The sequence below is a fragment of the Saccopteryx bilineata genome, chromosome 1, assembly GCF_036850765.1.
Source record: "Saccopteryx bilineata isolate mSacBil1 chromosome 1, mSacBil1_pri_phased_curated, whole genome shotgun sequence".
In the NCBI taxonomy this organism is placed as follows: Eukaryota; Metazoa; Chordata; class Mammalia; order Chiroptera; family Emballonuridae; genus Saccopteryx; species Saccopteryx bilineata.
The window spans coordinates 276,207,774-276,222,069 of NC_089490.1; the positions used below are offsets into that span (position 1 = coordinate 276,207,774).

The 14,296-nt window shown below is 43.0% G+C and overlaps 1 pseudogene; it reads left to right on the plus strand.

Moving 5' to 3' along the window:
* Positions 1-5,997: 5,997 nt before the first annotated feature.
* LOC136319512 (prefoldin subunit 4 pseudogene) lies at positions 5,998-6,552 on the plus strand (annotated as a pseudogene).
* The last annotated feature ends 7,744 nt before the right edge of the window (positions 6,553-14,296 follow it).

The following is a 14,296-nucleotide window of genomic DNA, read 5'->3' on the forward strand; positions in this document are numbered from 1 at the left end:
AGATAAAATGTTTTATGCTCACTTTGTTAAAGATGGAGGCCATCACCCAGGTGATATTAATGTGTGTTGAGAATCGTTGTAGCCTGGGGCTTGGTTTTGGGATTAAGCCTTTCCCACCCTTTTTGATGTGGGGTAGTACAATCCAATCATGCCTCAGAAAAGTGACTGTATTAGAGACTTCCCTATTTTGTATATTGGATTAGAGGTTGTGAAGCTACAATATAAAATGGGGGCGGAACGAGAGTTTGGGCTCTTGGTTCCTGAGATTAGCAAGAGAGAGCAGAGGAGAGCAGAGAAAGGCCACGTGGAGGAGGCCAGGAGAAGCAGCCAAGATGGCGGAGTGCTGAGTGAGATGCCAGTTTGTGTAGAGTTTGTATCTGGGATAAGGAAGGAGATGGGGAACAGAGGTGAATAAGTCTGGTGAGCTAGAAACCTTTGATTCTAGGAAACTCGGATAAATCAGTAGCTTTGTGAGCACTGAATGTGACTGGGTTTTGGAGCCCAGTGTGTATTTTTACTTGCCCGCCGGGTGCAAGCTAGAATTAAAGATGACAGCCCATCAGTTCTTGGGTCCGTTGTTTCTTTACCGACTGTCCGAATCCAATGCGAACCTGCATAGGCCGGGCTGCTGTGATAGTGGCTCTGGCCATGGCTCCTGGCTTTACATTCTGCCCCACTTTATAGTGTAGAAATCAAAACCTTATTCCAATATACAAACAAGGAAGTCTCTGATAGAAAGTCACTTATCTGAGGCATAATGAAATTCTCATGAGAGTGCGCTACCCACATCAAAAAGGGTGGGAAAAGCTTAGTCTTAAAACTAAGTCTTAGGCTATAAGGATCATGCCTGCTTACAGCCTATCCCCCCACATTCAATGCAAATTATAAGCCAGCAAACATATATATCATATTTGCAAATTTATTTGACTAACAATCACTAAGACAGTTTTTGATCACAAATTTAAGAGGATAAAATTACTACTTTAAATCTTGAAGCTTTTAATTAATATAGATGTGATTTATATGTTTTTAAATTTTGTTTTCTCTTTTTTTAATTTATTGAGAGGTGAGGCAGAGAGATTCCTGCATGTGCCCTGACCAGGATCCACCCAGCAAGTCCATTAGGGGGCGATGCTTTGCCCATCTGGGGCTTTGCTTTATTGCTCAACAACCAAGCTCTTCTTAGCACCTAAGGCAGAGGTCATGGAATCATCCTCAGTGCCCGGGGCCAACTCGCTCTAACTGAGCCATGGCTTTAGGAGGGAAAGAGAGAGAGAGAAGAGGGGGAGGGGTGGAGAAGCAGATCAGCACTTCTGTGTGCCCTGATCAGGAATCAAACCTGGGACATTGTTGGGCAGATAAAATATATTATGCTCACTTTGTTAAAGATGGCGCTGCCCACGTGAAGGCCATCACCCAGGTGATATTAATGTGTGTTGGGGGCAGGCTGTGGGCAGGCAGAATCCTTGTAGCCTGGGGCTTGGTTTTGGGACTAAGCCTTTCCCACCCTTTTTGATGTGGGGTGGTACAATCCCATCATGTCCCAGATAAGTGACTTTGTATTAGAGATTTCCCTATTTTGTATATTGGATTAAAGGTTTTGATTTCTACACTATAAAATGGGGGCAGAATGGGAGCTTGCTCTCTTGGTTCCTGAGATTAATATTAGAGAGTGAGAAGCCAGTTAGTGCAGAGTTTGTGCAGGGAGAAAGAAGGAGATGGGGAACAGAGGTGAATAAGTCTGGTGAGCTAGAAATCTTTGATTCTAGGAAACTCGGATAAGTCAGTAGCTTTGTGAGCACTGAATGTGAGTGAGTTTTGGAGCCCTGTGTGTGTTTTACTTGCCCGCCAGGTGCAACCTAGGATTAAAGATGATGGCCCATCAGTTTTTGGCTCCATTGTTTCTTTACCGACTGTCCGAATCCAATGCGAACCTGCATGGGCTTGGCGGCTGTGATGGTGGCCGTGGCTTCTGGCTTTACAGACATCCACATACCGGCCAACACTCTATCACAAAGCCAACCAGCCAGGGGCTTTTTTTTTTTTTTTTAATTTAAAGGTTTAAAGCAAAGCAAGAAACTAGTTCTCTGGGGTAAAAATTATAGGTGAAAATAGGAAATAATATAAGCAGAAAAATCTAAGCAAACAAACGATGCCTGAAATTTACACTGGTTCAGTGGTCCTCCCTACCCCCTGAAGGTGAGTTGTCACTGACCATGACTTCAGGGCAATCAATGCATGGAAAGTCTACCAATAGCCTTCAGCAATTCTACAGTTGAAAAGAGCAAAAGCATCTTTTACCTTAGCTCTTCACACACAGGAGCTTTTATCAAGAGCCCTTGATAATTCCTCATGATGAGTTACTGCTTTGGAGTAAGGATAATAAGCTTTAGATTCAATGTTGTGACTGTTATTAAACATCTTATGTGTGTGTGACATTTGCTTGTCTGGAAGATAAAAACTCACATGAGCTCCCTCATCTTCCTGGAGCTCAAAGACCAATCTGAGCAGATTACCATGTGTCTGAAAGAAATAGAACTATCTGGTAGGAATTATAATTATCCAGTTATCAATAAAGAAGCTGAGGCTGTGAGTGGACATGGAACAGCCCAGGCAATGTGGTTTAGTGGAGGAATCAAGTGCCATTCAGACTCTTCTTTGGCAGAGCTGTTCCCTAGTCCCTGGGCATACTGCCAAGCAGATATAGCCTTCCATTATCAATCTTCTTTGGAAATTGGCTGGGTTGGAAAATGGCCTACTTCTAATGGCCACCACATCCCATGACTGATCAATATGGGAGAATAAAAGCATGACTCTTTCTTCAACTCAGGACAACTTTAAGGGCTATCCTATCCTTATAGCATTGTATAGGGTCTGCCAAGTACCTTCTGCATCTCAGCTCAGCCTCTCTCTGTGTCCTGCCTCCTCTCTTTCCCTCCCATTGGTGTCAATTCCAAGAACAGTCCCTAATAAATGTTCTATGCATGACTCCATCTCAGAGTCACTAAGAGAATCCAACCTGCAACACACAATCAACAACTGTTTTTTCCCATGCATAATGAAGTTAGGATTCTGTTCCAATACCTTTCTACTTTATTCTATTGTTCTCTGATGACATACACTGCACACATTTGAAGATAGGACCTTTATATTTTGCATGGACCAGAAAAAGGAAGTGTTAATGACAGAGCCTGGGCTGGAGAAGAAATTTATACATCCAAGTTCCTCTAGAAAATAGGCAATACATCTTCCAGCTCCCTTCTCTGCTGATGAATATTTGTTACTTGAAGCTGATATAAAATTGTGCTGAATAGACACCACATGCTGTCAGAAGAAGAATGCTCATTCATTCCACTAACTACCTCATCTGCCTGCTGGTGGAGGAATAAGATAGGCTGCAACAGCTCAGTTACTTGTGGCAGCAAATGACCCCAAGACTATCCATTAGGAGAAAGTGGCTTCTTGGAGCTGACAGCACATTATTTTTTTAAAGGAGCTAGAATATGTCTCTGAAGTCATTTACATTTAAAGAAGTACTACTTATTCTGTGCTTGTTCGTTGGCGTGACTTCAGGGCACAAAACATTGGTTTCAAAGATACAAAACCTTCATCCAGTACAGTACTTACCAAACGGGACTGATGATGAGTGATTCACTATAACATTATTTCCCCAAAAGCTGTGTCAGGTCTTTCTTTTACTTCACAGGAGCTGATTAGTTCTCAATAGACCAGAGGTCTCCCAACCAGTAAATTGAAAGTGTGGGGACAATCTCTGACCCTCCTGTGCTTTCTGGGGACAGAATCTCTCCCTCCTGGCAGCAATGAGCACTGTAATCTCCCCTTAGCCTAGTTTTCACAGTAACAAGTTGGAGGAGACAGACAGATGCCCACTCAATCAGAATGACCTAGAAGACACAGCTCTGTCAAGGGATTATAAAACCATCTCTCAAGTAGACAACTTTGTCCAATTCTTTGCCTCCCAGATAACATAATAATTTTTATAATGTTGTCAACATGAAAATGTAAGGGAGGAAATTCTTTCAGTGTTGAATTTTCTTTAAAAATAATTATATGGACTAATTATACAAATTCCAGTAAGGAATGCAATTGTTTTATGCCTTAATTTTTCTCTGCTCTGCGTGTGTAGATTGATACTGGTGCTAATTACATCCAGGTGTTCTAAACATTGCAGCCCGGTCCTGCATTATGGACAAGAAAAGAACAAATAGGAATTTATCAAAACGGCAGTGTTGTTTGGGGGAAAATTGATTTGAACATTTTCTATTGTGATTGGCTTACACAATGCTGTGTTGAGTCCTGAGTGTTCTTTAATGTTTCTAGCTGAACAATGTCTTCTTTTCTCAGTGTAATCTTGAGATTTCCAAAAATTAGGTTGTAATTCTGCAGCTCTTGATAAATAATATACTTGAATTAGAAAAAATAAAACAAGAACTGGCACAGAGAATCAACAAAACTGGTGCTTTTTGTCCACAGAGCTAATAGTGTTTTATTTTGAAGATTTAAATTCTTGACTTCATAAGTGAAAGGTTAGCCAAGTCTTCAGGGTACCTGCTTTGGGTTGAATTGTGTTCCTCAAAAAGGTATATTCAAGTCCCAACCGCTGTACTTGTGAAAGTGATCTTTTTTTTGGAAATAGGGTCTTTTAGATAAAATCAAATTAAAATGAGGTCATTGGAGTGGCTCAAACAAGTGTAACTGGTATCCTTAAAAAAGAGAGAAAAGAAACAGAGACACAAGAAGGCCATGTGCCATGTTTGGAAGGAAGCAGAGATTAGAGTGATGTGGCTACAAGCCAAAGACCGCCAAGGATGTCCAGCCACACCAGGGGCTTGGAGAGAGACAAGGGACGGGTTCTCCCCTAGAGCCTTCAGATTTGGCTTTGACGTTGGACTTCTCACTTTTAAAACCGAGCAAGAATAAATTCCTGTTGTATAAGCCACCTGGTGTGTGGTACTGTGTTAGGGAAGCCCTAAAAAATTAATACAGCACCTGTCCCTAGTTTCATTGTCAAAACTTCTCGGAGAAAAAAAGATCAGATTTTTGGTAAAATTTAAATAACTGTCCTAGCTTGATCCAGATAACAATGCACCCCATTTATTGACTACATTGTGTCAGGAATTGTGTGAATGCATTCCCTGCACTGTTTCATGTAATCCATATGAATCACAGGGACCATTATTACTGTCACTTGTGAGCCAGGGGAGGAAAGCTGAGGTCCAGAAACATGATCTGGTTCATGATCATCGTACTAGTCAATGGTGACATCTTGACCTATATGGAGGCCATACAACCATATAAGTATTATGCTTTGGGTAAAAAGGGGTTAACTTTTAGAATTCTGAAAGATTATAAAAGAATTATAATATAGGAGTATAAATCAAACTTTCCTGGGTCCAGATTGAATGGGCTACCTACCACGTGTAAGGGCATACATACAACGAGTCTGGATGCAGTGAGCGTCATGTAATTACTGGTTATTGGTGTCATTTGTGTTACTTTATTTTCATTATAGTTGTTTTCTTATTGCTTCTCAGTGCCCTTGAAATTACACTTAAGTGGCCACCCAAAGGCTTTGCTTTAATCCAAAGCCCACCCCTCTGTTTCTGCCTCTTGGATGGTATCAGCACAATGCTCTGTGGTTAGGCTTTTACAAGCAAAGATACAATTAAGGAAAGTAATAGATATTTCCTTGTTGAACAACATGACTAATTTCAATGGGATTTATTTGCCATTGAACAAATCACTGAAAAATAATAACTGATAAACCTAACTAAAAGCTTATTTTGTTTAAAAATAAAGTCAACCATGCTTAATATACTTGCATATCAAATGAAGTCATAATCACTTTTTGTTGAGACTATTAATGGTGACTGACACCAGATATAACCAGCAAAGTTAGACCTCCATCCTTGAATTCGGCTGAGAAAGACTTCAGAGCCAAGAACTCTAATTAAAAAAGAAAATTTGAGTCCTAAGATGGTGGCCACCATGAAGAAAGTGGTTGCAGTAGACGTCAATGTTACTTGGATTTTGTTAAATTTTATTAATTTTTAGATAGAAGAGAGAGACAGAAGGGGGTAGGAACAGGAAGCATCAATTCCTATATATGCCTTGACTGGGCAAGCCTGGGGTTTCAAACCGGTGACCTCAGCATTCCAGGTCAACGTTTTATCCACTGAGTCACCAGAGGTCAGGCTTACTTTTGAAGATCAACAAAAGATAAACAAATTTGCATGGGGCACAAATAGAATCACAGAACTGAAGGAAGAAATAGACCTAAAAAAGAAACAAGTCCAAAATTTATAAGATGCTTGGGAGGATATCACGCTTGCAGATGATGACTGCTGAATGATATCTTATCAAATTGGTGATGTTTTCATTAGCCATTCTCAAGAAGAAACACCAGAAATGGAAGAAGCAAAGAGAAATTTCGAAGAAGAAATTGATGCCTTAGAATCCAGAGTGGAGTCAATTCAGCAGGTGCTAGCACTTTTGAAAGTTTAGTTATATGCAAAATTTGGAAGTGAGTAAGCCTTGAATCTCATGAAAACTAAACATTTTATTAAAATAGTTTTGATAGGGGAACCTCAAATTTAGAAATTTGGTTTTGGTATTTAGTAGCTTTTCAGTTGTAATGAATAGGAGATATGTAAGGATTAAGAAATAGTTGATCTGCTTGCTAGTCTCTCTTAATGACTTCCTGGCCTATACTTTGGAAAGTAGTAAAAAGTTTACCTTCATAGAAATGTCAGGAAAAGCTAACATTGGGGAAGGACCTGACAATTAGGAGACTTTAAATCACAATAGTTGTTTATAAAAGCCTAGCCACAGGATTTACTGTGAAAATTCAAAGCCTATAAATTAATTAGAAACTTAGCCCACCAATCTTTAATCTTTACTTTGTATCCTAAGAAACAAGGAGTTTTTTTTCACAGATAATATTCAGAGGCAGATGGTCCCAGAGCACCAAGTCCCAGCTGTTTTGGGGAGACACTTGGCCCTGGTTGTCGTGAGGACTTACCGAGGACACCAGATAGGACCATGCTGATTAGGCCTGTGCTACATCAGAAGAACTTGCAGAGAAGATGTTTCTGCAGCTGAACACCCACATTCTGCACATTGTTACATGACTAACTGCAGGAACTTTTGACTTTTTTTTCTTTTTCCCTGAACCCTATAAAAGCTGCCAGCACCAGGATAGTGTTAAAGCAGCTTTGTGGACAGGACTCCCCTGCCTTCTGGGGTATTAGTATTTCTGAATTAAAGACACTCTTATATACTCAGTCAGGTTCATCTCTTTTGATTGGCTGAATGTGATGGGCTGCCCCGAACCCAGATCATTCTGATAACAGTTTTTAAATTTGTTTAATAAACTTGAATATTGTATAAATGATAACTTCCCTTCTTCAAATGATAACTTCCCTTCTTCAAAGCAAAGCTTTCCTTTTATGAAAAAATTTATTTATTTAATGGAAACTTGCCTATTTTCACATATTTTGTTTATTTATTTTATATTTTTAAAAGAAGACAGTATTCATCCATGTACAGTGGTACCTTGAGATACAAATTTAATTCGTTCTGTAACCAAGCTTGTAAGTCAGTCAACTCTTATATCAAACTGCCGATACTGGACCCATGAGCCAACGTGCCAACTAGTGGCAGCTTCCCGAATCACAACTCGTATCTCGGAATTTCGCTCGCATCTTGAACAAAAAATACAGACCGAGTCGCAGCTCATATCTTAAAAAAAATTTGTATGTTGGTCTGTTCTTATCTCAAAGTACCACTGTATTTTGCATAACAATTATTCAAATGTAGGGGTTTTATGTCATGCTATTAAACACAGCTAAGCACTTAAAAGAAAGATTTTTTTTTTTTTTTTTAGAGAGAGAAAGTCAGAGAGAGGGATAGACAGGGACAGAGAGACAGGACGGAGAGATGAGAAGCATCAATCATTAGTTTTTCGTTGCACATTGCAACACCTTAATTGTTCATCGATTGCTTTCTCATGCGTGCCTTGACCGCGGGCTTTCAGCAGACTGAGTAACCCCTTGCTCGAGCCAGTGACCTTGGGCTCAAGCTGGTGAGCTTTTGCTCAAACCAGATGAGCCCACACACAAGCTGGCGACCTCGAGGTCTCGAACCTGGGTCTTCCGCATCCCAGTCTGATGCTCTATCCACTGCGCCACCACCCTGTCAGGCAAGAAAGATAAAATTTATTTAGAATGTCACAGAGGTAGAAATGAGCCGGGTGGGCTGTGTGGACTCAGTAAAACAAGGTATAGAGGCAAAAGAAGGCTCTTGGAACTCAGGAGAAAGAAAGCATGGATACACACCTTGAGGGGGAAAGGAGGAAGAAAAAGTGCAGGTGTGCTTGAGAGAGAATGAGAACATAAGCGGACACTCTGTGTTCTTCATCTGAAGAGGTTTTATCTGTTTTCCAAAGGCAGGGATTTTAGGGGAGGTCTCAGGGGAGGATCTCAAAACATTTATCAGCTTTTCAGGTGTGTCCCTTTAGGATCACGGTGTCTACTGATTCTTCCATGCTAGGATAGAAGGTTCTTACTCATTGCAGCTGGTCCTGATGTCAGCTGCAGTATCTTTTCTTCTGAGTTTTGCTGCTTTTCTGGGCCTGGTGCTGAAACACAACTGAGACCTGATGTTATTTCTAGTTTTACCAAAATTCTGCCTCTCTGGTCAACAGACATGAGGCTTTATTAATCAAATAAAGATTATTTAATTCAGATCAGAGCTTCATTTTCCCAAGTGCTTAATGTTTAAGGCAGTGGCTGTGCAAGGGTTTGTATGTGAGTCCTATGAGGCTATTCTCTAGCCCCTTTATTCCTCATCTAAGGGGATCTACTGCATGACAAGTGACATGCCAGGAGAGAAAAGGTCAAGAGAGGGTCAGAACTGCATGACCAGTATTGTGAAAGGTCAGGGAATCTAAACTGCATGACCAGCAATATGCTAGGGGAGGAATGATTACCCTGCAGTAAGGTCCCACCCTACAACACTTGTTTTCCCACTTTTGCCCGTTGCTAGGCACCCTGGGCTTTCCACTCTGGTGACCTTCCGTACCTAGCTTATCATTCCTACTCTGCTCATGTTTGTCTATCTTCCTACTCCAACAAGACTATCGCAGTTACTTAGTACCCTGCACCAACACCAAACTAATAAATCTAAGGTTTAAGTTTGGGAGTAACAAATGGCTTTTCACAGTAAAGAACAAAACAAAAACTGTTCAAATGCTCCATATGACATCAATCAATACAACAGCTTAACAGCCTCTAGCCCAGATTTGGAGCTGGTCTGCCTTGGACCAAAACACTTGTCATTAACTCTGAGATCATGAATGATTCACTGATTCACAGGCACTCTCTGGAGCAGGGGTCCCCAAACTATGGCCCATGGGCCGCATGCAGACCCCTGAGGCCATTAATCTGCCCCCCCACACACACTTCCGGAAGGGGCATCTCTTTCATTGGTGGTCAGTGAGAGGAGCACATTGACTATCTCATTAGCCAAAAGCAGGCCCTTATTTCCCATTGAAATATTGGTCAATTTGTTGATTTAAATTTACTTGTTCTTTATTTTAAATATTGTATTTGTTTTTTTACTTTAAAATAAGATATGTGCAGTGTGCATAGGAATTTGTTCATAGTTTTTTTTTATAGTCTGGGCCTCCAATGGTCTGAGGATCAGTGAACTGGCCCCCTGTGTAAAAAGTTTGGGGACCCCTGATATAGCCCATACTATGCAGCCAATCAGGGAGCCCAGGTGATAGTCTTGAGTGTGCATTGCCCCTCCTAGGATCTCTTGCTCTCCAAGAAGCCCAGCCTCCCAAAGACCAACCCATTAAGCAGTTGCAGCCCACCCCCAGGGCAGCAGGCCTTCTGCATAATCTTTTACAACCCACTTATATTAGCTCTCTTGAATTTACATCAGCTTAACAGCCTTTGAATCTCTTCAGACCTCCCAGATTCCAAGTAGATTCCTCCTTTCAGCAGCTCTGCTATGTTTGGAGCAGTGCCAACATCCTTGGAACTGAGTTTCAACATCTTCCTCCTACTGTGCTATCAAAATCCTCAGCACACCTTGTAAGCCTGCTAGTGTTTTCTGTGACTCTGGAGATGAGAACACGTGCATAAAACCACATATGAGTTCAGCTGGTATTTTTTCTAAAGCTGTGGGGGGACCTACTCATCTGTCCTCATTTACTTGTCATTTTAATCCTGCTTTGCCTTTTTAAATTTCAGGCAACATGCAGCTAACAAGTCGTGCTTCCTTTTTTGGACCCAGATTTCCTTGGAGTGTGCCCTCCCCCACCCTGTGTAGCCTCCTTCCAAAGTTTGAAGGGTGCGTAGCCTGCTTTTCTTTCTGTGCGGATGCTGAAATCTGCCCAGCTGTATCATGTTTGAAAGCTTCATTATTCCTTTTTGGCATAATAAGGGCCTTAGACTGAAACACAATATCTAATTACATTGGAAGGGGAAATACCGACATTCATTTATAAAATATCTTCCTGGTAGTCTCATATACACACATCTGTTTAATGAACTAGAGAGCTCCCAGATTCATTGCCATCATCACAAAACTGCAGAGAGGAGACATCAGGTCAGCAGAATCAGGAGGCAGCGGTCATGTCACACTTTTGTTCTAGTTTCCTTACGTACTTGGGTTATGTTAGAATGAAAAGTCTTCGGGGCTCACTCCAGCTGCTGCAGGGGAAAACACGTTGGAAGTTTCAATAGAAAGCCAGCAGGGGCCAGAGCAGAACCTCACAAAGTAATCACAAGGCACTGAAGATATGCTATTATTCTTTTTTTTTCCTGAAGTTTTAGGATCAAAGCTGAGGCATCAGAACTTCAGGAAGAAAAAGGGCAAAAGCAGAGCCAAGCTGAGGGTGATGGAAGATTCCAGATGATCATCAGAGCAAAGTAAGTGCTGAGCAGGGAATGGTGGGGTAATCTTAATTCCTCGCACTTGGGTTTGTGATAAGTCAGTGTGGACAAGGCCTGCCGGGGGTGAGGACAACGGAGACGCAAAGAACTGACTCCGAGACCAGGTTCAATGACGTAGATCCACTTTATTCAGGAAGTAAGCTAGCTTATATACATGGGTTCAGCCAATGGAATGTTATAGCAGGGCAACTTGCCAAAAAAGGTTAGAAGGCTGCCTGGTTGCCACTGAGTCATTTCCATATAGCAGGCAAGCTCCCTTCCTGGGTGTACCCAGGAGGGTTCCGGGAGCTGGAGTATTCTCACAGCATTGCGTCAGCCACAGCTGCTAGGAATGCGCTCTGCGCTCTACCTACATCTCCCCCTTCTCTTTTAATTAAGGCCAGCTGAACTTGCTTGATGACTGCTTGTTGCTGTTGTAGCTTCTGAATGCTACGCATTATGCAATGGAACCCTAGTAGAACTAAAACAACTATAATACCTATTACACTATATGCTAATAGATTAGCTGGATTAAACAATGAGGCAAGCTTCTGTAATGTATGACTAGTTAGGAAATAGAACAGGGGTCTTAAACAGGGGATTCTTCCTAGGGGTCAGGATGTATTTTCCTCCCATTGTGTTTCAGAGACCTTCCAGGTACCGTTAAACACAGTTCCATTTTGATTGTAAAAAATGAATGTAGGTCCATGCATGCCCCCTTCCCATAAAGGTCCCAGCGTCCAAACACGGAATGGATGGCTTGCCATGGGCTGCGTACTGCATATGGTTGCATTCCGTCTCTCAGCTTCTGATGCCAAATTCCGAGGCTGATGGTCTGCGCATCTGGGCCAGAGGCAATGTGGCAGTATCTCCAGGGAATTCCTTCTCTCGGGAATGTTCTTAGATGTTCGTCATACAGGAATGGGCAAAGAGGCAACCCTTGGAAGGCAAGGTTAGCGGGGTGGGCCCAGCTGTTGGTAAGCTAGGAGGAGGAGGGCTTGTAGGCCAAGTACTGAGCCTTGGTTGGTAGTACGGTTTTCAGCAAAGTCCCCCGTAGTATGATTTCGAAGGAGGACCCACCCCTCTGAGGGGACAGTGTTATTATTCAGAGTAAACTTAAGTAGCATTGGGTCACTGAGGTTACCCCATATAGTGCCGTTCCACTGTTGGGACTCCCAGCCACTATTGTCACAAGGGAGACTAAGGGAGCAGTTACTGGAATATACTGCTGGAAACTGTGGGCTATTAACTTCAACAGGCATAATTATGCCAGGGTGGGGAACAGCCGCGCAGACCTGAGGATCTCCTCGTGCCTGGAGTTTGCTATGATAATGGCACACATGAGGAGGAACAGAGCACCAGGGCCTGGGGGCCCATCAGGGGCCATTCTCTAGCCCTGCCCCACCAAAGCCTCCACATCACCCCAGGTAATGGGGCATGCATGCCAGATGCAAGGTCTTTTTCTGGAGCACTGAGGATCACCTCCCCTCAGGCATAGTCGGTGTGGAGGAGGCCAGGGCTGTGACTTTGGATGGGTGAAGACTGAACCATTTAGTGGGTGCCCAAGAAACCCTGTCAAGCAGGTTGGGGGTTCCTGGGATCCAAATAAGCTAAAAAACACAAGCATAACCTCTCCCTTGTGTTAGAAGAGGGTGTGATCTCCACCATTGTGCCATGGCTGGGTCCTTCCAGCATCATTTCAGAGAGAGGGGAGGAGAAGAGAAAAAGAGAGATACAGAAAAATAGACAAGACAGACAGATAGACAAACGGGAGAAAAGAAAAAAGACATATGGGGTGTATAGGCTGGCCCATGGGTCTGCAGCAGGAACATGTGTTGGAGTTAAAGCTGGGGTAGAAAATGGTGTCTGAGGGGCTGGGGTGGTGCACTGAGCCCCAGCAGGAAATGCGGAAATAGTGACTTCCACTTCTTCAGGTGGCAGAGCTGATGGTATGGTTTCTAATGTATCTAGTTTCATTTCTGCATGCTCGGCTGCAAGTCCATCAAACTCGTTGGCCCTACCCTTTTCTTCCTCTACAGGGGGAGGCAAATACGGAGGTGGGGGTTCCTCTGAAAGAGGAGTAGCCTGTAGGACCTTGGGGACCACCAGAGGGTCCTTAGCTGTAGCACCAGCCAAGCAGGTGTGTATTGCCAATAAGGCAGGAGTGAGGCCAAGAGGGTAGGTTTGTCCTTTATGTACCTCGGCCAAGCAAATGCGTCAAAGACCTTGGGCCCAAGTATCTGGGTCCCAGAGGGGCACATCCTTAATCCAGGGATTGAAACCAGAGAGAATCTCCCAGTAAGTACAGAGATCCTGTTCACAAACTTTAACTTGACTACTCTGCAATAGGGAGTACAGGGCTCAAGTCTGCTGGGCTCGATAGTGAGGGAGAAGGTTTCCCATTGCAGGTCACTCACCCATCCTTTGAGTGCCAGATAGGTCCCTGTCCAGGTGCCAGAATGTAGACAAGGCCCACCAGGAAAGAGGACGACCGAGATGCAGAGACCTGACTCCGGGGACCAGGTTCAGTGACACAGATCCGATTTATTCAGGAAGTAAGCTAGTTTATATACATGGGTTCAGCCAATAGAATGTTACAGCAGGGAAAATGGCCAAAAAAGGTTAGAAAGCTGCCTGACTGGTGCCGAGTCATTTCCGTATAGTGGGCGAGCTCTCTCCAGGGTGTGCCAGGGAGGGTTTATCCTTGCTGGAGTGTTCTCACAGCATAGCATCAGCCACAGCTGCCAGGTAAATGCTGTGCATTCTACCTACAAGTCAGGAGCTGTTGGCATCTTCTCTGACTTTGTGTTAAGCCTCCCCTATGGAGGACACTCCATTCAACATTATGAAACAGTAACTCCGAAGGAAAATATTGCCCAGTTGCTAAATTGCCTGATATCTGTGGAGCCCAGGAGGAATCCCTGGGGGTGGCCATGTCGCTGCTTCTAAGTGGGAAGAATAGAACATTACTAAAGGGGCCTGACCAGGTGGTGGCATAGTGGATAGAGCATTGGACTGGGAGGCAGAGGATCTAGGTTCAAAATCCCTAGGTTGATCTTTCAGAACGAGAGTAATGGCGGAGTAGGAAGCGATACCGATAAATCTCCCCCAAAACTCAACAAGATCTTCAACCAGAAACAGAAAAACCTATACTTGGAGCTTCCAGATTCTTCGCAATACACCCAAAGGTATGATTGAGTGAAAAATTGGCTAAATATATAACCAAACCCCGAAGGAAATAGGGAGTAAGAAATGCTCCGCCTTCCTCACTAACCTAAACAGGGCAGCTTTCTCTGGTAACTGTGAATATAGAAACTGAGGCGGGCAAAGGG